We start from the raw sequence: 25,682 nt of genomic DNA, 5'->3' as shown, positions 1-25,682 counted from the left end.
GATTAGTCTAGGTTTGGTGTGGCTTTCATGAATTGCATGTTAAGTAATTCTGCACATGGTTTTCTGCTGGATGCTTAAGAAAGTGAGAGACAATGAAAAATGGTACTTGTAAGTTGTATTTCTCTAATATTCATGGAAATGTCTGAATGGCTGTCTATGCTTAAGTGATTTTTCCTACATTTGGTATTAATTTTTTATGAGGAAATTGCAGAACTGAAACCTGCCAAAGCTCTTTGGTGTGTTACACTTATGGATGGAGTTATGGCTGCTGTTTGGTTGGCCACGATGTGCGTGGAGATATATGGGCTGCAGAGGAGGTAACAGAAACCAAGGAGAGGGACCAACTTATACAGTATGGCTGGAGAGACACAGAACTACTTGTCTTTTTACTCCAGCTACTGCAGCTGAATTTTACTTAAGGGGTTCTGCTGTCCCTGGATTTTCTTGAGTGGGAAAATTTGACTATTTTAAAAGTGATGTAGGTTCGCTGAAAATTATTCACCACACAGGTATTGTCACTGATGTGCTGTTCTCTAAGTCATGTACCTTTTGAGTCCTCTCTTTCCATTAACAGACACTCTTGAAAATGCCTCCATGTCTGCTTTCTTCCATCCTCCTTATAATTTTGAAATTTCAGGGAATATCTGCATTTCCAAACTATAAGATACTGCTATCGCCTGTTACAAACCAGACCATGGCTCTGGTCCATTGTGAGATACAGGACAGGAAAGGATTGTGCACTGACCTGCCATGAGGCAGTTTGCTATTCTGTGGAATTCCTCACTTTTAAGTGACCTTACTTAACAAGTGTATTTGGTTACTGGGTAGCAGAAAGTACTACACCTACACAAACAGCCTATGTCTCACTAGAGATGGTGGATGTGGAAGGTTATATGTGCATACTGGGTGTGCAAGAAATTCATGCTTGTGACTAATTTGGCTTGGCTTTCTGCTCTTGCAAACTTTGGGTGATCACAGCGCTGTGAAGTATACACTCACCTTTAGCAATGATGCAGTGGTTGACTTTGTCATGTTTGTGTACCCTTTGGATGCACATAGGGGTGACCAGGATTGCACAAGATAGTCACATAGGTAGCAAGATGAGACCAGTAATGACATTGGCAATATGAGTGCTTGTAAGGAATTGATCAGGCATGAAAGGGAAAGATGAGTAATGAACAGGTGAAGAGATGACACTGAGGAACCTCACTTCAAAATTAGTCAAGTTATTGTAATGGAATGTGGAAATTAATCATGTATGCACTAGGCTTCTACCTCACTATATCAAAAGCAGGTAAAAGAAATAGCCTCAGGAGTTAGAATTTTTCTCTAAAATCCACAGTGGTAAATGATCATCATCAGTATAACTTTTCCTTTAAAACATTTAAGATCTTTTACTGTTAGAAACAAGATTCTGGATCTGATTCACTACAGTTGCTACTCTGTTTAGAAACATCAGTGTTTCTAAAACTATTTAAAAAAATCAAAACGTTCTGTTTCCTCTCATAATGTGTAAACTGTGATACAGCAAGATGCATGGGTATCTCTGTACACATAATAGGACAAAAGCAGGTTAAGATCTCTCCACTGAATAAAGTAAGTTTTTAAAGTAGTGCTTCTTGGCCCAAAAGAAATTATAGCACACAAATTACCCAGAAAATGTTTCTGAAGCTCTTTATCTCTCCATGTATATTTTTATAGTGTGACTTGGAGAGAAGCATCTCAAGCTGGCAACTAATTCTCATCAAATACAATTTTTGGCTGATACACTAAGGTCAGAATATTCTCACAGATTCAAATATTTTCCCCCAAATAAAGACTTTCTAAAATGGAAAGCCGAGGTCAAATTTTCAGCCGAGGTAAATTAATGGTTTTGTACACTTCTCGACCCGTTTTGACCGCTAGTACACTTTTCTTGAAAATCCAGGTTTTCAACTCATAGTTGTACTTAGAAAGACTATCAAATCCATCACCTGCTCAACATACTTGATAGCTGTTTCTGCTTCTGAATTACTTCCCCTGATCTTACAGTAGCTTGCGGTCTTAACATTTCATGCCCCCTCTGCCTTGAGCTTTTTGGATGAAAAGATGTGCTTAAATTGCTGTCCAACACCTTTTCAAAGTCACTGAATTTTCTCTTTAGATGTATTTTTAAGAGATACAGGAGTGTCACATACAGCAAGGATGTTTCAATGGTAGAGAGAGTGGGAATAAGCCATAACAGCCAAACAAACTTTTCAATACAATAGGGAAATTTTAAAAAGGGTCACCTGAGATCCTCCTTCTGCTCCTTTTTCTAAGTTGTCTGTATTAAGCATATTGTCTAAATCTGTGTTGTTCTTTTGGGTAAATGCACAGCTCTGTCTAAAGAGTAAGGCTCTAGTAAAGCATTCTTTCCCCTGGTATGACCTGAAATGATGGCATGATGCTTGCACAGCATTCAAAGCTAGACAGTTCAGAACAAAGAAGACATTTGAGAAAACAGCATGTGCTGTGAATCTTTGGGCTGGTAAGTATAATAACAAACACTGCAGGCAAAGTTGGTAGAAAAGGAAAATAAATTAATCTGTCCTCAGTCTAGTCTGGAGGTGGCTCAACTATGGAGCTCTGCAGTCACAGCCTTTCTGTGGCAGTTGGTGGTGAAGTTGTCACAGTGAAGGGACTGCAGCTGTGCTGAGACAGTTACCAGACTGCATGCTCCCAACAGGAGTTGTTCTAGTGTGCAAAATGTCTCTAGTTATACTTCATATAGTCAGATTCTGAGTGGAGGATATTTCTTAATCATGATTTTTTTTTCCCCCTCTCAGGTTCACAGCCAGCAAATTCCTCATTCACATCAACAGGAAACATTCTTTCCAACTGTGGATATTCATTCAGATCAGCCTACAGGAATGCGCTCTTCAACTGGACAAAACACACTTTAACTTCTTTGAAGTACTACAGTCTGAAAAATTCTTTTCCTTTGGTTACATAAAATTGCTGTCTCTTCTACCAGCACAGTAGCAGAGGAAGCTTTGGGCTATGGAGGTGTTGTTGGATCCAAGTCTGATGTTTAGACAATTTCTTCTGCTTATTTAATAATAGACACAGTTGAATCAGTTCTTTGCCTCATTGACTTTTCTTTGACAAAATTTACTTGACACACTTTGCTTAGTGTTATATTTTGCCTCTCTTATAAACTTTTATTTCAGATTCGTCAGGGGCTTCATGAATGTGTGACATTAAAGCAAGCCCATTTACAGTTGCATCCTCCCATTGAGACACTGCTGGCCTTAGTTTTTATATCTCCAATTTTAATTTCCTCTGAATGTCTCATATGGATGGATACTAGATTCTATTGAATTTCTTTTATGGACAAGGGGCAGACTAGGTGCTCTATGAACCCCATCTCACTTAAAAATGTACATACACTTGAAAACATGTACTTATGGACAATATCTTGAGAATGTTCTTGATTTATTGAGTATTGTGTATGAGTATTGTGCATTACAAACAAGTACTCAGTGTCACTAAGCAATTTTTCCAATGAAGTCCATGGAATTGTTTGGTATGTAGGAAATTATAACCGAGTTTTTGTTAGTTTTCATGCCAGGGTCAATGTGGTGAAGATGGACACTTTTCTTCTGCATACTATATCTATGTAATCCTGAGCTCTATCAGCTATGACAGAATGGTATTGTGAACCACAATTAATTTCCTTTACAATAGTGTGGGTAACTTCACGGCTCATTAGACTGATGATTTCATTCTGAATTGTTGGACTTGTGTAATCTTGTTTTCTCTTCAGCTAGCTTCCCAGGGTCTCATTGTCATTGCTGTGAAGCTTCAGTAATTCAATAAAATTCTCCTCATCAATCTGATGGCCATGAATTACCAAGCCTTGTCTACTCTAGTAATGTACGGTGAGTATTATTTTATCCAGTGAGCAAAACTGATATCCCATCTAACATTTCAGCTTGCTTTATCCTTCAGACGTGCTGGAAAATGTGGTACTTGATATTACAATCAAGCGAAAACAATTTGGTGACAGTTTAAACAACTTATTGGCTAGGAAGCATAGACAAATGGTGGAATTTTGGCACTGAAGTGGATTCCTCTTCCTCCCCTCCACCACTACTGACTTGATTCCTTCTCCTGCTGCTTTAGGTTAAGCTTAGTGTCAAGTGGTACATCTGTGGCATCAGAAGTAAGGCACTCACTGCTCAACTAACTCCTTACGGGTGGTGAATTTGTGATATCACATGAAAGGACTTAAGGAACAGTCATGGAGAAGCAGAAATCACTGAGGAACAAGTATAAAAGTATTTTATGAATATTTTTTATAAGATAACAGTAAGAGCTATTTCTGGTAATCAGAAGTTTGAAGAGTATTTGCTTGCTCAAGTCTGCCAAAATAAAGTGTCATGACATTATTCTTGGAGCTATACCAGAATATGGTACTTTCATGAATGACATTAAGGTGGCTTGTATTCAGATTTTTCCATCTCCAAAAGAAACACTATGAAAGATAAAGGGAAGGGTGAGAAAAAGTGAGAACAAAACCAGACAATTTTCAAAATGAAGAATGGGAAATCAAACATATACTGTGGTTTGTTGCTGTTACATGTTCACCTAAGGGGGTGCAACAGGTTTTATTTCACAGATCTCATCAGAAATATTGAACTGCAGTTGGTGCATGGAGCTACAAGCCTGTCATGAATACCTGTCTTAGAAACGGTATGTCTGCTAATATGTGTAGAATTTAAGTTAGAAATTGAGAATAAGACTTGTCCTAATTCTTCTATTTGAGTCTCAGTTCTCACCTACGAATGGGAATTAATTTATCATTACCACAGAAGCTTTTAACAAAGATAAATAAATCAGAGATTAAAAATATTCACATATTAAAGAGAGGGGATGCCTTAAATGCCTAGGAGCAAGTCTAAAGCCGATACTTCTTTTCACTGTTGTTTATGAAGAGCATAATAAAACAAATGCTTAATGAAAAACTGCTTCATTTGATAACATTTCAAGTAAAACACCTTCTTATATGATATCAGTTGTGCAGCACGGATTATGAAGATAATCTCAGTGTGGTATGTTTTGTATTCTGACAACTCCATATCACCACATCACCATCTTTCATTCTCATATTTAATATGGGAGAGCTTCCGAGAAGAAGCTCAAGAAGGTCAAAAAAGAATCAATGACTGAGAAGCGAGAAGGGTTTGGGCCACACACATTAAACTTTTATGTCATGATGCAGATCCTGAAAAAAAATTGTTTATAATACATAAATAAACACATTAGATATATTATTTTTAGAATATTTCTACATAATGCTGTGGTCTTTGAGTAATTGTGATTAATTCTCAAATTTATATACTGAACATGTAAATACATTACTGCACTTTCACTTTCATATTTAACAAGCATTTTAAAATCTGACTGCATTCAGGATAACATTTATTTCAGAGTAAACATTCTATTTATAGAATTTATTGATAGTAAATTATAAATATAACACACCTTCCCCAAACATACAGTGTAATTAGTATGTTAAAGAGTAATTATAGCACTTTCTGATATGTATCAGCTAAACTGCCGTTGTTTAAATATTCTTTTGAACTATATCTGGTGTATACAGTGGCAATAGCAACATGGCACCATCAAGTTTGTTAGACCACCTGAATTCTGCCACACTCATAGGGCTTGAACTTAGCTAGGACATCTTTGTATTAACTTGTTTATGCAAAAACTGTGCCTATCATTGGAAATTTCAGTTGCAGAGAATCCTCTGATAGCTAAAGGTAGTATCACAGTCCGTGCAGCAATTTCATATGTGGAACGTGTTGGGATGAAACCTCAGATAAGCCTTAAGTAGCAGCATGATACTGAGAAGATCCTTTCTATCACATTACAGGTTGAAGCAGCTTTGCTCTTAGCCCTGTCCCCAAAACTGTGAATACACAGCCAGTGTCTCTATCTTCACCAAGAAACCAATGGACAACACAGAGCTGACTAAGTCAATGGAGACTGTTCAGTTGTAAGTTATCTACACAGTCCCAATATCTGCACAGTGCTGCTGTTATGACCACTAATTGTAATGTCCTACCCCAAGACGTGTACAGAGTGTTCGCATGGAAGCTGATAGGAGCCTGAGAGCTACAGAACATCCTGAGGATGGCTGGCCAGAAGATATGTATGCAGAAAGATGACTTTCAGGTCAATCTAGAAAGAAGATTTTAATATGATTACATAAGAAATTTCTCCCCAACAAGGGAAAAATCATTGAAGTGCTTATCTGGGACATGTACAAAATCACTTTGCATGATGAGAGGTGGTAGGTAACCTCTGGATGCTTCATAGGAATGATATGAGTGATGCAGGATGTCAGGAAGGCCTCTGTAACTAAGGTAAAGAAAATGGGAACTAGACTGAGAGATGCCATGGGATATGTAATGTGATCAGTGTGAGGAATAGGAACTTTTTGTGTTGATATGTATTAGACAAAACTGTATTTGTTACAGTAAAAATAATCCAGATGCCACATAAGAACTTGGATGAGAAGTTATCAGTGTAGATAGATAGTTGTGTCTAAGAAGTTATAGAGAAGAAGAAAACTTGTAGAAATTAGGAAGTGATCTGAACAGATCCTGCAGAGCTAGGAGGAGGTATCAGAAAGGCAGTTCAGTTTTGGAAGATGAAGCATTACTGACTAAACAAGCAAACCAAGATGATTTCTATAGTGAACAGAATGGTATCAATTAATTAATTTTTTATTAATATTAACTCACTTTAGTGGATACTTTACTGGATACATAACTTCAAAAGCTTTTGCTTTTTGGAATAGTCATCAAATATCTTTTAACAAGAAAAATAAAGCATTTTCATTTTAGTAGCTTAATCCAAGAAGGAAAATCTTAATTTCTATGTAATTTCTCATACAGTGCCATTTTAAAATTTACTTTCCAGGTGATGGGCTAAAGGAAAATAATTTGTCAGTCATTCTATGCAACCAACCATCTATAAACCAATCCAGGACTTACAATCTGCATTTTCCAACTTTGAACATACTGTTGTCTCCTGCTTTTGACTCTGTGTTTTTTTCAGCTTGAATTTCAATCCCTCTTGCTAAGTGAACTACTGCAAGTCCTTGTCCCTGCATATCAATTTTGTCCAATACCAGTTGAACGGAGATCACCTCTGTGCACCTGAAGGCAGCATTACAGCTGTAGGAAAGGCAATTTTTCATGATATTCTTGTTACTAAGAGTACTTGCTCTAAGCTGTAGCTAACTTATGTAACCTTTCCCACTGGGGTGGACTGAGTTACACTTACTCTATCACTGATCTTGAACTAAACTCAAGCAAAATCAACGCCCCTCATTGCTGTTTAATAGCGCTCCTAGAATGTAGACTACAGATTTGAGGCTAAACAAGCATGAGCATTGACTTAGTAGGTCTTATTTAATTACTGAAACAAAATGTGAGACAGTGGAGTATTTCAGCAGAGACATCACTGCTATTAGCCACAATTTGAAAATTCCATATCCCTAACAGAGGCATTTATACTGGCTTTTGGAAAACTTACATCCACCAGGGAACACGTAAACAGGACAAGTCAGCCTTAGCAGTAAGAGATAAAATTCCAAGGTTTGGATGATTAAAAAGCCTTTGATGACCTTAATGAATAGAGTATACATGGATACCAAATACATTCTCTCCAAATTTGATTCAATAAAGCTGAAACTCTCTGCCTTGCCCTTGGCCTCACAGTGCACCCCACATTAAAACCATTCAATAAAATTTGATATGTTGCCAACTGTTGCCTGCCTGAAGACTAAACTATTTAAGTTTTCAATTACCTATGATATAATACAACAAAGACACATAAGTAATGTCCTTAACCCTCTGGCTGAGCAATCAAATAAAAAAAAAAAGACTATTTACACTGGAGAAAAGCCTCAAAAAAGATATGGGCTTTGCACTGTGCCCTGAAGATCCCTAAAGAGGGTCTTGGGCTACTCATACAGCTTTCTAGTATAACTGTGTCGGTTTGGGGACTGATTTTAAACATATATGACCCTTGACATTGATGGACTTCTATCAGTATGAAGATGTTTGATCTTAGTAGAGCAAGTACAGCTATTTGAAGTGTAGCTCACTGATGAGTGAATGTGAAGGGGCATGTCTACAATATATTCTGTTGCAGAGATATCTGGTCTAATTCCACCTAACAGAAGTCAGAAATTGTAGCTTTGTTCAGATGTCATTCAGCAATTTGAGAGATAGTTATGGTAAGTCAACCATGGAATTGTGATAACTTGACTCTACTTTCTGGGCTTTAGTATCTGCTTTAAAGTATTGGAGCACTGTGCTCTGTGGAGTGTGGACAAATCTGCACACTCAGAATTAATTGGTTGATCTTTACTGTAGTTCTGACTTACAGAATACAGACTTAATCACCTCTTCCTACTGTTGGATCCCTGTAGATCTGATCCTTAAACTAATAAGAATAATTTTCTTTCTATTTCTCTTAACTGACTCCAAAGGAAGGCTGGATGATTTTTTCAGCTGAAGAAGCTCACTTTGTATCTACAAAGTGAATATTAGCTGAGACGAATCCTATTTTTGACATTTTGAGCCAAAGAGTAATAAAGTAAAAATAGGATCTTAATTCCAATCTAGCAACATATCCATCACTAGGACAACATCATTAGAGTAAGTAGATGCAATAAATTAAAGTGGTACAATTTTCACATGCAGAAGATGCAGCCCCAACTGGTCTTGTAATATAGGGATGAAAACTCCAGAGCTGGGAAGTTTGGTGAGAATTTGATGTTCTCATCTGAGGCTAAAATGCTACTAAATCACTTTGTCTCGGCTGTTCTCACAGGACTTGCAGCAGTGCATGGGAGAAAGTGCGTCTCAGGTAGTTAAGTCTCAGGTCATGTAAGGCTCTCAAAGTGAAAAAAGCATGGTAATTTGCCTTCTGAAGGGAAGCAGTAACTAATGTACCAGTGCAGGGTGTTTCTTCTCACCAGTTTGACTAAAGAAGTGGGTCACTGCATCTGCACCAGCTGGAGCTTCTGAGTGACTTTCAGGAGCATAATATGTTTAGCAAGCAGCATGGTAATCTAATCAGTGAATAGAAAAGCATGACTGTGGGCAAAATGTGGCAGAGTGGGAAGAACTTATACTTAAAAAAGGAAAACAAAATAAGCTTCCCTCAGCATCTGAACCTGCATTTTTAAATCTGTTTTCTAGGGTTATGACTAATTTGTTTACTGTGCTATAAATCTCATTGCCAAACATTTTAGTATCATATCAACAGAAATCTTAAATAAAGTTGTATCTTACCAGTTGTAATCTGATGCATTGTAAATTACTGCTTGAATGTGACTTGAAGAAATGTGCAAAAGCATCTGGTCCTATTTGCAGATAACTCCAGTGTGCAGGTTCCTTGCTTTGATAAAGGTCCTAGAACTGGATCCTGCTGAAGTCATGTACTAGGACTGAATTTTGTACATTTTCAAAGCCATAACAAATTTCTGTTTAAGATGTCTGAAGTAGCAAGCTGACATCTCAAGGAAATGACTGGTCTTAGAAGCAACTAAATACTGTAGGGTATGCCAATTTTCTTGAACAGTACTTTTAAATGGATTTGGTATGAGAACATTTGAATACTTTAATGTATGTAGTGCATGACACTATAATATGGTATGAAATTACAGTAGATATAAAATTAATTTATTAATTATATTAATTAATATATCTTCTCCTTTGAGAGCCATGAAATATCTTGTGTAAAGACAGCAGACTCTGCCCTCAAGGGCTCTTATTTAGCTTTTATCTTACCAGGTCTAATAGGAAGAACAACTTTGACAAAAATGTACTGCATGTCTCATATATGAAATCCTATTATCCATCTGTGCTGCCATAGAATGAAAAAAGCACTTCTGCTGAGTTTATGTACGCTAAAATTAATTAATTTTTATTTTGTAATAATTTGTAGCAAATCAGAACCTCTTCTGAAAGTGCTGGACCAACCTCCACACTTGATTACACCAGCGAAAATGTGGAATTACTGCCTTGAAGTCAGAGAACTTTCAATGAATGGAATTTGACACATAAAAAGTGTATTTTGGCTCATTACCTTTTTACAGTACAAGAAAATTTCAAATAGTTTCCTTGTAAATTCCTAAATAATTCTACAGATAGCAAAGGAAGACAGCAGTTGGTATACTGGATCGAAATGATGGTGTAAACTGCTTATGTCAAAGGCAACATTACCAGTTGCTTTAAAGAAAGGAAAAAAAACTGCAGAGAAGAGGTATGGAATAACCTGCCACAAGAGCAGAAATATGGGGAAATAGAGGAAAAAATATATACATATGAAATTAAACATACTAATACAGCAAATGTATGCAAGGAGATGAACTCTCTTTTTTAAAGATCTTTGAAAATGCATCTCTGCTATGTAAAGTATCAAGACTTACCTCTTTTATTAAATATTTAGAGTAAATTCTCTATTTAAAAGATGCTGGGTACTTCTTTTGCATCCAATGAATATTCATTGGGAAGTTCATTGGTGGGTGCCTATTCAAAACAGAAAGATCAAAAGGGAACTGTGTCAATTTTGTCCTTTTCTAGGTTGACTGCTATTTTTTGATGTAATAAATTGCCAATTTTAGAAGGGTAAAGAACAGAAATGGAAACGAGTATGCCTTTCAGGAGACTTTTGACTGTGCCGTTATGAATAGTCCCCAAACAAACAGCTTGTTGCAAGCCATTCATATGGTAGATAGACATCCAATTGTTAGCCATGCAAATAGCCATATCCAATGGTCAGACAGCTGTTAGCTGGCTCTTAGAATGATTGGTAACCAGACTGTTGTAGAACTTACTCCTGTCTACAGGCTGCTGGGTCTCATCTTTTTCTTAAATCTTATTAATAAATTGAACACGTTTTATGGGATCAGCAACGTCTATTGCCTCCTTCCTCACTGCTTCAGTAACAAGTAGAAGACAAACTCAAAAAAGAACAAGTAGGAAAAACATACTTATGGGTTATCTTTACAGACCAGGGTTTTATCCTCATAGGAATGTCATAGGTAAAATTAAAGCCTTTTTTGTGCTGCCTCTGCAGCACTTTTGTACTTCTAAGTGCAAGTAAGTTATGCAGGCACAATATTCACACAGAGACACTCTCACACATGCTGCTTATTCATTTATACATCTATTTCTTAGTCTCAAAGCCATATTCTGAAAGCACATGCACCAGAAGCAAACTGACACTTTTAAAGTTTAATGAAACCTGCCACTGTTACATAGGAAAGTCTTTTACAGGTGCTTTTCTAGAACAGGCATTTGTGTACTCTTTTGATTGCGCATGGATTTTCATGTCTTGATGAAGTTTTACATGTTGCACAAAAAAATGTCTAATGTAAATTAACTAAAATACTTCAGATTAACTGGGAAAAAAAAAGGAAGTTGAAAGTTTGCTAGACAATGTGCTCCTGGTAGTGCCCAGAACTGCCCAAGAGTGGTAGAACTGTTTAGCTGGACAGTCCATACGGTTTGCAGGATTTGATCTATAAGCCAAATTATAACTCATAGCAGGAGAGGGACGTTTTAATTATCTAATTCAGGAGTATCTGACACTTTGGTAAATGATACTCATTTAATAAAATCGATGGTGTCTGGCCTTAGGTAATCCTATTCCTTCCTGGCTTCTTCTACCCATTCTCTCAGACTCTTGTGGCCTTATCTTCCTGTTCCCCAAATGAAGCCTTCATGTGCTGCCTCTTCACTCTTGTTTCCACTGCATCAGGCTGCTGGTGTCTCTTGAGTCCTCACAAAGCCAACTCCCCTTCCTCCTCTGTCAAAACCCAAGAATATTGGCTGAACTCCACTAATTCCCCAGAGACTCTAACATGTCTCTGCACTGTGTTGCTTCCTCAGACCTCTCAGTTCTGGAGGAGCAATGCATATTTTCCTGAATAGGCTCTTCTGGAGCCAAAACACAGCTTCAGGAAAACATAGCTCCTTGATTCTGTGCTGAATGTTGTAATGATGTCATTGCAGAAATGCACAGCTCTCAGCAGGAACCACAACTCAAAGGTTAGTGCTGACGTGGGTGTGTCAAATTGAATTTCATTTTCTTTATAAAACAATCAGAGCCTTCTCTTTCTGCTACCTGAATACTTGAAGTGCAAAGTTTTAGACTGAGATGGAGCCCTGCTGTGCATCTTTTAAAATTGCTAATAATGGAGAGCAGAAAATTGGAGTATAACTAAATAACTTTCTGAGTTAGGGCACTCAGTTGAGGAGTAAACCAACTTTTTAGTCCTGCAAATGTTTACTGAAGGTGTTTTTTGGATTCAGAATTAATTTTAAGATTATGTGGATACACACTTACCCCTTCACAGCATGTTTCTTACCTACAAGGTTATGCTGTCTTTCTATTGATATATGTTTTCTCTGTTCCTTCTCATCTCCTTCTGGTTCAGTGATATTTTAATTATGCCAAGCAAATAGGAAACAGAAACAGACAAATAGAAGACATGCATATACAGCCATCTCGTGTGCTTCTCGAGGCTTTGTGTAACTACCAAAGGCGAGCATTCACAGGGAGAAGGGAGTTTCTTTCTAGAGAGTAGGCAACTCAGCACAGTTCCTACCTCTGAATGAATATTCAAACCAGACCATGTTCATGGCCTCTCAAATCTCCCAATGGAATGCAAACAGGATTGAAACATTTATATCTATGGGTTGCAGCAGGTAGTAAAGGTTAGGTACAACGTTACATGCCATCATGATGCCCAAGCCCACCTAGGGTAGCTATTTTCCATATCTAAAGCTAGGACAATTACTGTGCTATACCTCACAGAAGTGAGGTTTAAGTTCATGACAGTAAAGAATGATTGCAATTAGATCTAGAACTACACAACATTCTCCCAAAAATATGTACAGTTAAAACAGATGTCAGAAGAACTGGAATAGTTAATATTCCTCTTGACATTTGTCACTGAACTACTTCTTTCTGAACATCATGAGTATATGCTTTTAGAAGTGTCTTGGAAAGTTGCTGCTAAAACTCTGCCTTGTCCCCTAAGAGTTCCAAACATGCTTACAGACTAATAAGTTTCCTCTCTCACCTAGTACATGGAACTGATTGCAAATGTTCATCCTTTTTTCCCCGTAACTAATTGGAATCCAGCAAATGCTTCCTGAGTTTCAACTATGTAAATATATCCGTTAATCTAAGACCTCTAGCTGGTGTTTTCCAAATCCTCCAGATTTCTTAATTGTATATCTTTTATTAATTGCCTCAAACCCTGCTTTAATACTCCTTACAAAGTATCTGGTTTTCCTGTTGCCGGATGTGGGTTCACTAGGTGAAATTTACCATGAAACAATTTAATGGGAGCTTCAATCTCATTGTTTTTTTTACTAAGTATTACTTATGCATCCAGTGTCCCAGGTGCCTATGGAGCTTAACAGGCAATTTTAAAAAAAGGCCACAGCCCAATTAACTAAAACAGTAACTATTAAAAAAAGGTGTAAGTGTTTGGGAAAAGGGCAAGATGACAAGAATTATTGCAAGTTGGAAAGGTCACAAATATGCTTACTGTTACAGATGAAACTTGCCTGTTTACAGAAAACTGAAATGGAAAGACTGGAACAAAGACTGAAGTGCTTAGCACTGGGTGCCTAACTGGAAGCTGAGGGCTTTGGACAGAGATCTGAAGAAGGCAGAAGCATTGTGCAGGGATAAGAAGCATGAAGCAAACAAAAGCATGTGTCCTTTGTGAAACAAAGAGGTTAAAGGAAGTAGAATCTGTTGGGCTGCTGGGGGGAAACAGGGTAAGCCAATGGGGGGGTTGAGGCAAACCTTCCCTTGGAAAGTGAGGATGAGAGATTGTTTGCTAACATCCCTTGCTGTGGAGCTACATACTACACAGAGGACAATGTCCAAGCCACAGAATTTACTATCTGAAAAGCTAATACTTTAGTTTTATCCAACATGGTTCTTGCAACTACCTTTGACAAACAGCAGCTACGTCAAAGTTCAGAACAGGTTGACTTCCAATATAAGAAACTGTTGGGCTATCAAGGTGAGGTCTAGACCATAGTTCGCTAATTTTTTCACTGTCATGAGTATGCATAACAATTAAAAATTTTTCATAGGGTTTATTACGGTTTTGCTTGACTTCATTAAGGGTTCCATGAAGAAATCTTTTCTCTGGAGTGAAGATGCAAGAATTCAGTAATGTTTTTCTGAACAAACCACCACTTTGAATTTTGTAGCTGCAGCTTGTCCAAATATTTCTCTCAGCTTTACAGTGCAGATTGTCATTTTATCCAAATTACATATTTGATGACATGGGAAATTTACTCAACTCTGCTATTTCAAACGTCTTAGTACCGTCAGCAGAGGTGATGTCGAATCTTCAACTACTGGAAGTTAAAATTAATTCTTTTAACTTTATTGTAACTACATTGTTTAACAGCAGTTGAAAATGTGATCTTTGCCTTGGTTTTCTAGAATATGGCATTTTATTAGTTTTGTATATTTTTTAATGATGATCTCTTGGTTTTGACTTGAGTATGTTAATTGAAACATCAGCACTAAATATAAAGTTTAATTACATTATCATCTAAGCTAAGAAAGACAGTTAAGGTACCTTTCTCTCACAGTGACAAAAAATTGTAAAAGCTCCTGCTGCTACACCTATGTTAATTATTTCTCCAATTATAATTCCTTATATTCACTGGGACTGTAATATTTGTTTCAGTAAAACCATCAATGGAAAAACAAGGCAGTTCCTTTATTTTGTCTGCATGCACTAGTTAGTAAGATACATTCCCTGGTAAGCTGATTTTAAGGATGCAGGTGTAGGCTGATCCTTCATGATAACGATGCTGCCTCTATAATCCTATGTCCAGAAGTAGATGGCTGCAGGCCAGTTAACTTCCTGGATACAAGGAAAAGCAACCTATCTATCTCCTTTGTTTTAAATTTACCTCTCTTTTTCTAAGTAGAACCATTAGTTTTTATTGATAGGACTAATGCTTTGCATTTAGCCCAAATTACAATAGGAAAGGAGATGCTTAAGGGTAACTGGGTGATGAAAGGACTACATTACAGTACAAGTTCAAGGGCTGCTGTTTCCTATTTGTAATGCTGAATCCACATGCAAGTCATATTTAAGCTATAAACTGTGGCGCCTAGGGAGTATACACTCAGATTGCCTTGAGAAACTGAATACTTTTATCAAATCACCAGATGGACTTGTGTTCAAAAAACCCTCTTGAACAACATAGCTTTTCTATACCCACCTTAAGGTAATAAACAGGGCTTTCAGCAACCAAAGCAACTTAACAAACATGTTACCCTGATCTTTTATAATTTTACCTAGGCATGCTTAATATACATCATTTCAGGCTACAGATAATTTCAAACACCATACATAATTTCAACTAGCCTCTGTTGGTCTGCCTTGTGTTAATAATCACAAATATTGTGCAGTTCTAACACCTGCAACTTCTTAATCAGAGAACAGCCTATACCATCCACTTTCTTTCATGACAGAAATATCATTTGCAGTTGGACAAATTTAATAATTTGATGTTATTGAGTTTTAACCTGCCTGGTTTTGAGGAAATTTCAGAAAAAAGAGGTAGGTCTTGGCTAAATGGAAGTAACAGACCCAAAGTGTGTGATTTTCATCATGGAAGTAGACAGAGGCAGGTTTTTGATTCTCAGGATGTCTCAAGGAGGCAATAGTCTGTTTGGATGAAACAATTTCCGTTGTAGCTGGAGGAGCACTGATAAACATGGAGATGTTATTGAATATACTTCAAATCATAGCAGCTGAATAGAGTTCTGTTAACTCAGATGTCGTTACTTGCAAAGTAAAAGGGAAGATAGGGTTTTCTGAAACAAGAGAAGAAGAACAGTGAGGATACATGAGTTTAATTACCTCCATGTCTGTATGTATATTTCAGCAATATGGCAAGAGATCAAGAGGAATGATACAGCATCTGACAGTGATTATGGCTTTGGAGGCATAATGAAAATTCTGATGGGTGGATTGCGAAGTGAAATCTAAGTTCAAGTATAGGAAAGAAATCTACAGAAAGATGAGGTATCCTTAGTGTCATAACTAAAAACAAGCTCACAACTATAATCTGACAATACAAGTGGAATATAATACATAAAGCTGAATGTAAAGCTGAAAACAATCAATAATAGCTGTAAAAAACTGAAGGCATCTGAAAACTGAGTGCTCTGTATATCCTTAGTAAATGTTGTATACCTCTTCTATGCTATTTTTGCACCAGTGCATCAAACTATCCAGAGCCATATAGCCACAGCCAAAGCCAAAACAATTTAAACATCAAGGCAGTTACAAATATGACAAATCTGAACTGAATAGTGTGCATAAGATCTGAGCCACTGTGAGCAGCAACAGGTTACACTCTCCATGAAAATAAAAAAATTGAAAATAATAAATATCTAAGGTCAGTACTGAAGAGGGATGAATCTGGACAACGATAAGGAGGGGAGAGAAAGAGAAGCAGAAATAAATGCAGTCCAACAGATCATTTCAGACTCACAGATGGGGAATCAAAATTTTCTTCCAAAAGGCATTCGGAATAATAAAAATATACTTTTACATATATATGGGGAGGAGGGTTTCTTTATAAGTGAACAGAGGATAGGAACTGGTAATCTTCCCAGCATTAGATGTGAAACTCAATTCCCTTGATAGACATTAATAAGAATAAAGTCCACTGAAAATGGAACTGCCATGAATTTTAAATTATTCCTTAAAAATAATGAAGAAACCATACACAGGAGTGAATTAGAGGGGCACTAAAACTGCCAACGTTAGCCTAACTTTGGTTAGCCAATGGTAAAAATAACATCAATTTTGACAGACTTTGAATTAGGTTAGTGCTGAATTCTTTTGAAAATTCTCCCCTCAGAGGATAACTGAGCTATGAACCACAATTGCTTGGTGAAGAGTAATTCTTGCCATATGAGTTTACTTGTTTTGTTTTGTTTCCTTTATGGGAAAGCATAACAAAATTAGTAGATGATGAGAAAAGAGGGGGAGGACACTGTTGTGTTGGTAGAATGGTCAGTATGGCTCCTCAATGCACTCTTCCCCGTAGCTCAGGTTGGCAGTGGGAGCAGCACTGCCACATTGCTGCCCATGGGCTGTGATCAAGAGAGAGGGAGAATTTAACCCCAGCAAGGCACGTGGTGGTCTGGCTACAGGAAAACAGTGCCAGTCCTGAAGCTAGATAACTTTCTTGACATTACTCACGCACATAGAGATGGACACTTCAGCACAGTTCTGCCCTAATGCCAAGGTTTTGTACAGCACCAGCCTTGCTGTCAGCAGTGACCAACAAACACAAAGTGATGATGATGCTACTGCCTAAGAAGCATATTGTGTTGGAGACTGAAAGGCTAGAAATATAAGCAAAACACATGTTTACCAGGAGAACGGGATTTTTTCATCCAATAACATGAGCATACTTAATCTCTATATTTGTTAGGAATTTATCCTGAATATTGCTTTGAAAGCAGTTGTGCTGAGATCGTGGGTAGAAATAATACTGAGTGAACTGGACATCCCATCTGAGTTTCTAAGGCAATATGTCAGCAAAAAAGAAATAGTGAAATTCAATCTTTAAGGCCTTACTGAGAAATGGCAATATTTTATGAACAATACAGCAATAGAAGAATGACAACCCAAGTAGTGCAGCCTAGGCTACATTTTACAGAATATAAATGTAAATGTAAATGTGCTAAGGAAATGTTTGTGTGGGGGTTTTGTTTGTTTGTTTTGCGGGTTTTTGTTTGTTTGTTTTTTGTGTCCTGCTGACATGCTGTGTATTGGGTATCTTACAGAAATGATTGTAAAGAGATGATTTAACAATGTATTTCTGTTGACAATTTGTTTTTTTACCTAACAAGATAGCTTAAGATGCCAACTCAGTCAAAACAACAAAAAAAGCCAACCAAACACAAAATATTCCTTTGTAATGAAGGAAATAGTAAAAACATTGTAGATAATACCATGCTCATGATAGGCTACAAAGACAAGGCAAAAGGTGCAGTTAAGTTGAGAATGATCAGTTATCTTCTTTTCCAGATGCTGCAATCAGAAAGGAAATCCCTTCATATTTACCCCTGAGCTTGAGTAAGTTCAAATTTTCTAGTATTTTTTCTGCTTTTTGCCTTCTTTTTGTCTGGTTACATGGGCAAAAAGGCAGAAAAATACCATGTGCAATAGGAGTTATCCCAAGATCTTACTGGGATGCAAGCTTTTTCCAGCACTTTTCAGGGTGAAGGCCTTTACATGACAGTAGCTGGTTGAAGTCACTGAGCCAATATCAAAGAGTGTCTCTATACTGAATTAGCTGTGCCCACATACAGATTTTTATTCATTGTAGTTTCAGTTTTACTTGTACTGCTTAATTCACCCCTGAGTTTCTCGTTTGGCAAATATGCTTCCTTATTCCAGATCTGAGCCAAAGTGTGAGACAACTTCTAGGAGCAGTATAGATGGCTGGGGAATTTGGTCTTGCATGCTAGCTTGAGCCATAAACCAACATGGTTGTATAGACTTACCAATAAAGATTAGTATTATGATGTCAGTCAGTGAGCAGCTGAGGATGCTGAGCCAAATGACCTCATAGAGTCCTGCATCTTGACACCACAGACACTTATAAATAATTACCAATATGATACAGGACACACAAATAGAGCAGCCTTTTTCCCACAGACATTTATGCCAAGACAGGATGGCTCAATAACTTCCAAAGACAAGACCCTTAGTCAGATTTACTTTTCCCTCATCCCATCACCAACCACTAATTAGGAGTATTCCCTGTTCTTGTAATTTTTATCATGGCTGTGATACGTGATACTTCTGTGTAAAGCCCCTGTTTTGGAGCCATGTGATTTCATTAGACAGAAAATTTCCAGACCCTAAGGTTGGTTTTGTGGTGTTTGCTTTGTTTTGCTTTGGTTTCGCTTGTTTTGTTTTAAAAAGAAAAGTTATAAACCAAAACAACAAATAGAAAGCCCCCAAATACTTAGTTTTCTAAGTATCATTATTTCTGTGGCCTGACATGACTTTAACATCTGAGGTTAACAATATGAAGTTAATGTCATGTTAAAAAAGCAAACAAACAAACAAGGAAACTTTGTCCTCCAAGGAACCCAAAAAAATAGCTCAAACTTTTGGTAACCACCAACTGAGTTTTGATCTGAGCCAGGGACATCTATTTACTTCCCATCTTTTAAATTTCCTCCCTCCACAAAATATTTCTACTTATTTCTTCTTTAAACAATCCTCAGAATAATTCAGTCTTGTTGATGTTTCATGGTATTTTCCTTGTAAATAAAAAGAAATATTCAGTAGAGAAAAATGTTAAGAAGAGTAGTTTAAAATATATTATGGTGAGAAATATTTAAAACTTCTCTTGCTGGATAGGATTGTGCAGTTTCTAAGCCAAGTGTCCATTCCAGATTATGTAGTCAAACTCTCACTAATATAAAAGACATGAAGACTTTTCTTTGGGAATTCTATGGCCTATCATGCTGTTTTCTGAATAGATCGTCGTTTTGTTTTGTTACACAATTGCTTTTAGTGATTCACCTTTTTAATGAGAGCAGAAGGGAAACAGCAAAGAAAACATTTCTCTAAAATGTTTTCAGAAAGGCCCACTGGAATTTGAAATGGGTCTTATTTGGTGTACTTTGCATAATTTGTTACACTAAATATGAAACAGATTTCAACTGCAGCTGTAGTGCACGTGTTATTCAGAAAAGCTCAGGTCCCCCAGAACACAACCATTGGCTTACTCAGAGTTTGTCAAAACTGTAATCTCTGGGCAGAACAACAGAGTAAAAACAAGATGGTACCCTCCACTGAGGATTCACACATCATTTGCTCTCCCTCACCTTTCCTTTTGGCAAACTACATCTTTACTTCATGTTAAATGTACTGAGGGAGGGAGCAGCTAATATTTTACTGATCCATCAGATCAGCATTATTCTTATCACACAGGGATGTGCAATGAGATAAACATACACCTTGTCCTGCGGGGGATTTCCCTAGTTGTATCCAGCCCCAGCCACTGCTCTGTCATTGCAAAGCTCCTCTCTAGTCAAGTAATACCATGTGAACTTCAATTTGAGCTGGTGAAATGGCTTCAATTAGGCATTACACTTCTCAGGTGCAAACGGTGACTTGCAGTTAGGTCTGTTGTCTTTGCCAATGTGGTTTGAATTTACAAGTCTAACAAGAAAAGTAACTAGAACTTGTGTTGCTGCTTTGATAGCAGCTCCCAACATTCAGTGTTTGCTTTCTGAAGTAGAAAGTCATTGCTGGTGTTTGCAAGCACAACCCTGAGATAGCAATCACAGCCGCCTCACTTATATATATATATATATATGGCTATATCAGCAATTAGACCTTAACAGTGAAAACCATAATCACAGATGAGCTTTGATAGAATTCTCTGTTTACAACTACAGATTTAACTAAATAATAATAGAAGAAGAGAGGATTTTTAAAATAGCTTTTAGGAAAGAGGAGGTGTATTTTAACTTGGCGTTTTCATCTCAACAGCAGAATTCAGTAATGGATCAAGATGAGTCTGCTCTGCACTACCACAGTAAAAGCACATGATAGAAATAGATTGATGACACTTCTCACTGTTAAAATGTCTAATATTTCATGTTATATAAGCCTAAGTTTAGTTGCTCATTATTTGGCTTAATGTTAATATCCAAGCAACGTCTCCCTGTGATTTTCTCTGCAATCTTTCTTGGTCCATTACATATAGTAATGCTTCTGTGCACAGGAGGTATATAGGAATAATTAATATTATTCTTATCTATGTTCAAGAAATGCCTTAAGGAATGATATATGAGTCCATACAGACGGTTGACTCAAGCTTGAGACATGATTTCACAACTGCTCCATTTCTATCCTTTAAACTACTGTAGAGTTTACTAGTTAAAATCTTATGCTAAGAGTCTTATTCTGCATGGGTTTCTGTAAGGTCCATTCTTTGATCTACTACTATGACACAACCAGAGATTTCACAGTATTTGAACCTACAATCTTCATTGAGTAAAACAGGAGGCTCAGCTGTTGGAAGAACTAGATACTGGTGGCTGATTAGTTAAAAATTGGCTGAGCCAATAGGAGAGGACATGTTATTTTTATTGACAAGAGTCCACTTTGTGAAGCATGAACTGGCACACAGTTTGGGATGTAAACCTAAGAGCAAAAGCTTTTGTGGAACTTTGCTATGCCTTTTTCCTTGGAGTTTTGGGGCTAGGTAAGAATTCCACCATCTGCAGAAATATTTAAGTATGGCCTGATCTTACACTAAAGGAATTCAGTAATAATACTCCTGGGTGAAGTCAAAACTTTAATTTACAAGGCAAACCATTAATTTCCTGAAACACCCTCATCTCTTCTCCTGCTGGCAGTTGTTCCCCTTTTAACCTTCCTTTATCCTAAAACCATCACAAACAGTTTCAGTTGGCATTATGGAAAATGACCAAGCCATTGACAGGTAGGAGCAGCTTGACATGCAAACCAGGACTTCACCTAGGTTCTAAGATGGAGGATCTAACAGAAGAGAAGCAGTTAAAATGTTGGGTCTTCCTCCAAAAATTAGGACATAGTTCCTACATGTAGCTAGAGGTGCACTCTTCCAACATCTAGATTAGAGATCTTGCCAAATGTCAAGAGGGAAGACCTGTGAAGAAAGAGACTCAAATACACAAATGAATCTTGCATATTCATTCTCTATTTAAAAACTCTAGGTCTTTAATTCTTGTTTGTGATTATTTTTCATGTCTTTCAAATGTGAAGTATCTTTATTAATGGGCTTTATAAAAGAATGAATCTGAACTTGGAAAATCAGAAGTAGTCTTTGAATAAGAAAGCATGAGGTGACGAGAAACAAAAGTATTTTATGAAAAACTTAGGGCCAGACACTGTCTGCCACTTCATGCTAGTCCCAAATTCCTGAAAATACTGACGTGGGAGAGGAAAAACTCAGAAAGTGAAAAACAGAAATATTGCTTTCTAAATGCAATTGATCATTTTCTTTCAATGTTTACATTGGCCATATTTTTGTTTGTTCTTCCCTTTGTTTTTCTTAATTAAAGCTTACAAGCTGCAGATGGTAGCTGAGAATTTCATGTATACCGTTCCCAAATAGCTTTTAGTCACCCAGAAGAAAGGGCCAACTCTCTCTCATTTGGGCTGCTCTCTTATTATGGTACAATCACTCATCTCATTTGTTCCTTGCAAATGAACTCAACACAGTGTTGTGCCTAGGAAGTGCTTTATAAAAATTAGGTGGATAATTTAATTAATTTCCACATTCCCCCACTTAGTAAAAAGAAGAAGCTAACTCTAGAAAATGATGCATTCTGTCCTAAAACAGTTAGCATGAGTTACCTGCTGAAAATGCTCATCTCTTTCCATTGATTCTGTGATTATCGGGATTAAGTACCTTACATTTAAGTAGTGGTAAGTCCCAATTTCAAATAGCTCTTGATTATTAAAAAGAGAATTATGACCATGACGTGAAGATATAATGGGCAGATCATGTATTAGTTTTAATACATAGTTCGGCCAAAGACAATGGCTGCACTGACTTCAAAATCACTATATGCCTTCTAATTTTATTACCAGGTACAAGGTATGAGAATCTGGAAGAACAGAAGTGTTATAGGGCTGAATGTCTTCAGTTATAATGGTATGTCAGGAGCAATTTCACTTGAAGTAAATGGAAATGCATAAGTGGAAAACATTGTGGAAGCAAAGAGGAATTAAGAGATGGGACTTGATCCAAAACTCACTGAAATCCATACAAACTTCTTCTCTGATCCACCAAACTTTGGGTCAAGCTGCTAGTTTCTTGGACAACAACAGTAGTCCAGCTTCTTAGCTGCCACATTTCTGCAGTAGTCAGCTGTGTTATGCTCCAATGTATCGAGGAGAGTATTGAAAGTAATGTTGCTCTGCTGAATGTATCTGCATAAAACAAATCCACAATTTATGTGGACATTTTCCATCTCTTTACACTGTAAACAGAGACCTAGATTGGATATTATGGCAGCTGTGACCATGAAAGGTCTTTTGATCTCTCTGTTGTCTGTTCCTATGTAGTAGAAATGGTCAAGCTGCCCTTCCAAATAAGAGAGTAAAGATTTAGACTTTCCTTGTGGTTTTGAGATCTAGGTATCCATTCACCTCTCCAGGTTTGAACAGTCTGTAAATGGAATTAAGTTACTAGTAGCTGTATGAATAGGAGTTCTGCATTTCCTTTGCATTTATGTTTAAGATTGATCTCCCCTTTTTGTATCAAGCATACAATTTTGATTTACTTTGCCTAACACTTGAAGCTCAAATAACATAGCCAACTTTTTTTTTTAAAATTGATGTTGACCTAGTTTGAGCTCAATGAACAGGCTGAAATATGCAATAATGCATAAAGCTGGCAACAGTTACAGGAACAAATAAAACACTTTTTTTCTCTTAAGGCTTGGAGAAGATAATAGAAAACAAAAAGAGCTAGAAATTTCAATGGTTTTATGTTGTTTGAATGCTGAGTTTAAGTATAAAAGAATCTCTGAGGCTCTTCAGGATGTGCCAACAGGTCAAAGCACTTTCCAGTCTCTTACTACTTCTTAATAAAGTAGAACTGTTTGAGGATTTGACAAGTCCCATGGGTCAAGAAACACATATTAAACAGCCTTACAGAATTTTTCTCTTTCAGTATTGAACCAATATGGCATGAGATAAAAAGCAGTCCTTCATTCTCCTCTCTGCCGTACAGAGATCTCTTTTAATGTCTGTTTTGAGTGTGAGGGTAGAAACCATTTCATTTTAAACATAAATCCCACTCAGTTCCAAACTGAGAAGAAAAAAAAAGAGACCATCTGTGAGGAAGGAGAGTAAAAGAAGAGGAAGGGAAGAGAAATAGAAAAGTGTATGAAGACTGAAAGAACAAGGACAAAAATCAAGTGAAAGGAAAAAAAATTAATCTCCTCTTTTTCTTGCTTTCACTGTTAGCTTCTCCCTTCTTTTTCTTATATTTTCCAGTTGCATTGTTTCATCCATTGAAATCTTTTTTCCTGCACTCTATCTCATTTTTCCTGTACTCTATCTCATTTTTTCTATTAATTTTTACTCATTTTACATAAATGCCTTAAAACTAGTGTACGTGATCTTTTAAATACTTGTTGCTTATATGCAAACTTACCAATATGATGTATGCTCATTTCTTGTGAGAGAAGATATTTTCCAATTTCCTATCATCTCTACCAGCAAAAGGCAGATCAAATTCACAGGCTGTCATTTGAAGAACTTCACCTCATTTCCAAGCCTCTGTGTCACTTGACTCATCTCTGCAGCCACAGAACACTGACCAAATCATCATATCCAGAAGATGGGTAAAAACTCAGAGAAAGGAAGCTTACTATGATATTTACTTTACAAAATATCTGAGTAATTTGATGCATTTCCCTTTCTTGTCACGTTCCTTTTTCTCAACCACCTTATTTAGTTTACGTTCACAATTTTATGTTTTATTTCCCACTTTTTTTCTTTTTTATCAACAATCTTCCCATTATGTTTTTACTATTTTTAACATTTCAAGAGATTCTTCTTTCCTCTATGAAAAAAAGAATTTTCTCCCCATCAATTCCTTTCTATTCCATTTTCTCCAAAATCCTCAGCAGATAGCCCAGACATCAAATGAAATACCTTAATTTCTGACCCTAAGTGATTTGTATGCAGTTATGTGTCTAGAGGACTAGAGCCAGATGAGTGTCAGAGTGGATGACCTAAAGTTCTTCAGTTTTAAAATCTCTGAGAAAGTTGTAACAGATAGTAAAAAAAAAAAAAAAAAAAATCTACTACTTTACTCTTATTTGTTTGTTTTTGTTGGTGGAAGAAGGTAGAATGTACACATGCACATGTATACAAGTAAGATTATTAACTGAGCTAGCTTTAAAATAGAAGGATTTTAAGAGACATCCTTGGAATAAAATAATCCTGAAAGCACTGATAAGTCATACTTCTTTCAATTTTTACTTTCTCAGTATTTTGAATAATTTTATATTCAAAGCAGCTGATTTTGGCTGATGGAACACTGCCACTGTCATCACTCCTGAAAAACAAGGTCTACTTTTGAAACCACCTTTTGTCCATTAGACACAAACCTGGCTAAATTGTACTGTAAATGAGCCATTTCCACTGGATAATCATATTTGCCTAAAGACTGGAATGACATCATAATGCAGTTTCTTTCAGTCTGTGTACCATAACTCTGACTGTGCTAATTTAAGTCTGCTTTTCTTTTTTCACTGTCAACATCAAGGATTTCTATAGTTTGTCTCTGAGGATATATGAGGACATAATGTATGTGGACAAGAATTTGGCCATTCAAGTTATGTTTCTGTTCATGTGTACTACTTCAGGCAATAAATGACTTGATTAAAGGCAAAAGGTCAGAGATACATCCAACCAACAATCCTGTTAATTGTGTGCAAGGCAGAACACAATGAAGGATGCTCACAATTGCACAATAAGATAGTTATATGATGAATGCTTCGTAAGTTTATTTGTTGTTTTC

Source organism: Myiozetetes cayanensis, unplaced genomic scaffold (assembly GCF_022539395.1).
Source record: "Myiozetetes cayanensis isolate MyiCay16 unplaced genomic scaffold, myiCay2020 scf7, whole genome shotgun sequence".
In the NCBI taxonomy this organism is placed as follows: domain Eukaryota; kingdom Metazoa; phylum Chordata; class Aves; order Passeriformes; family Tyrannidae; genus Myiozetetes; species Myiozetetes cayanensis.
This window is presented reverse-complemented; position numbering follows the sequence as displayed.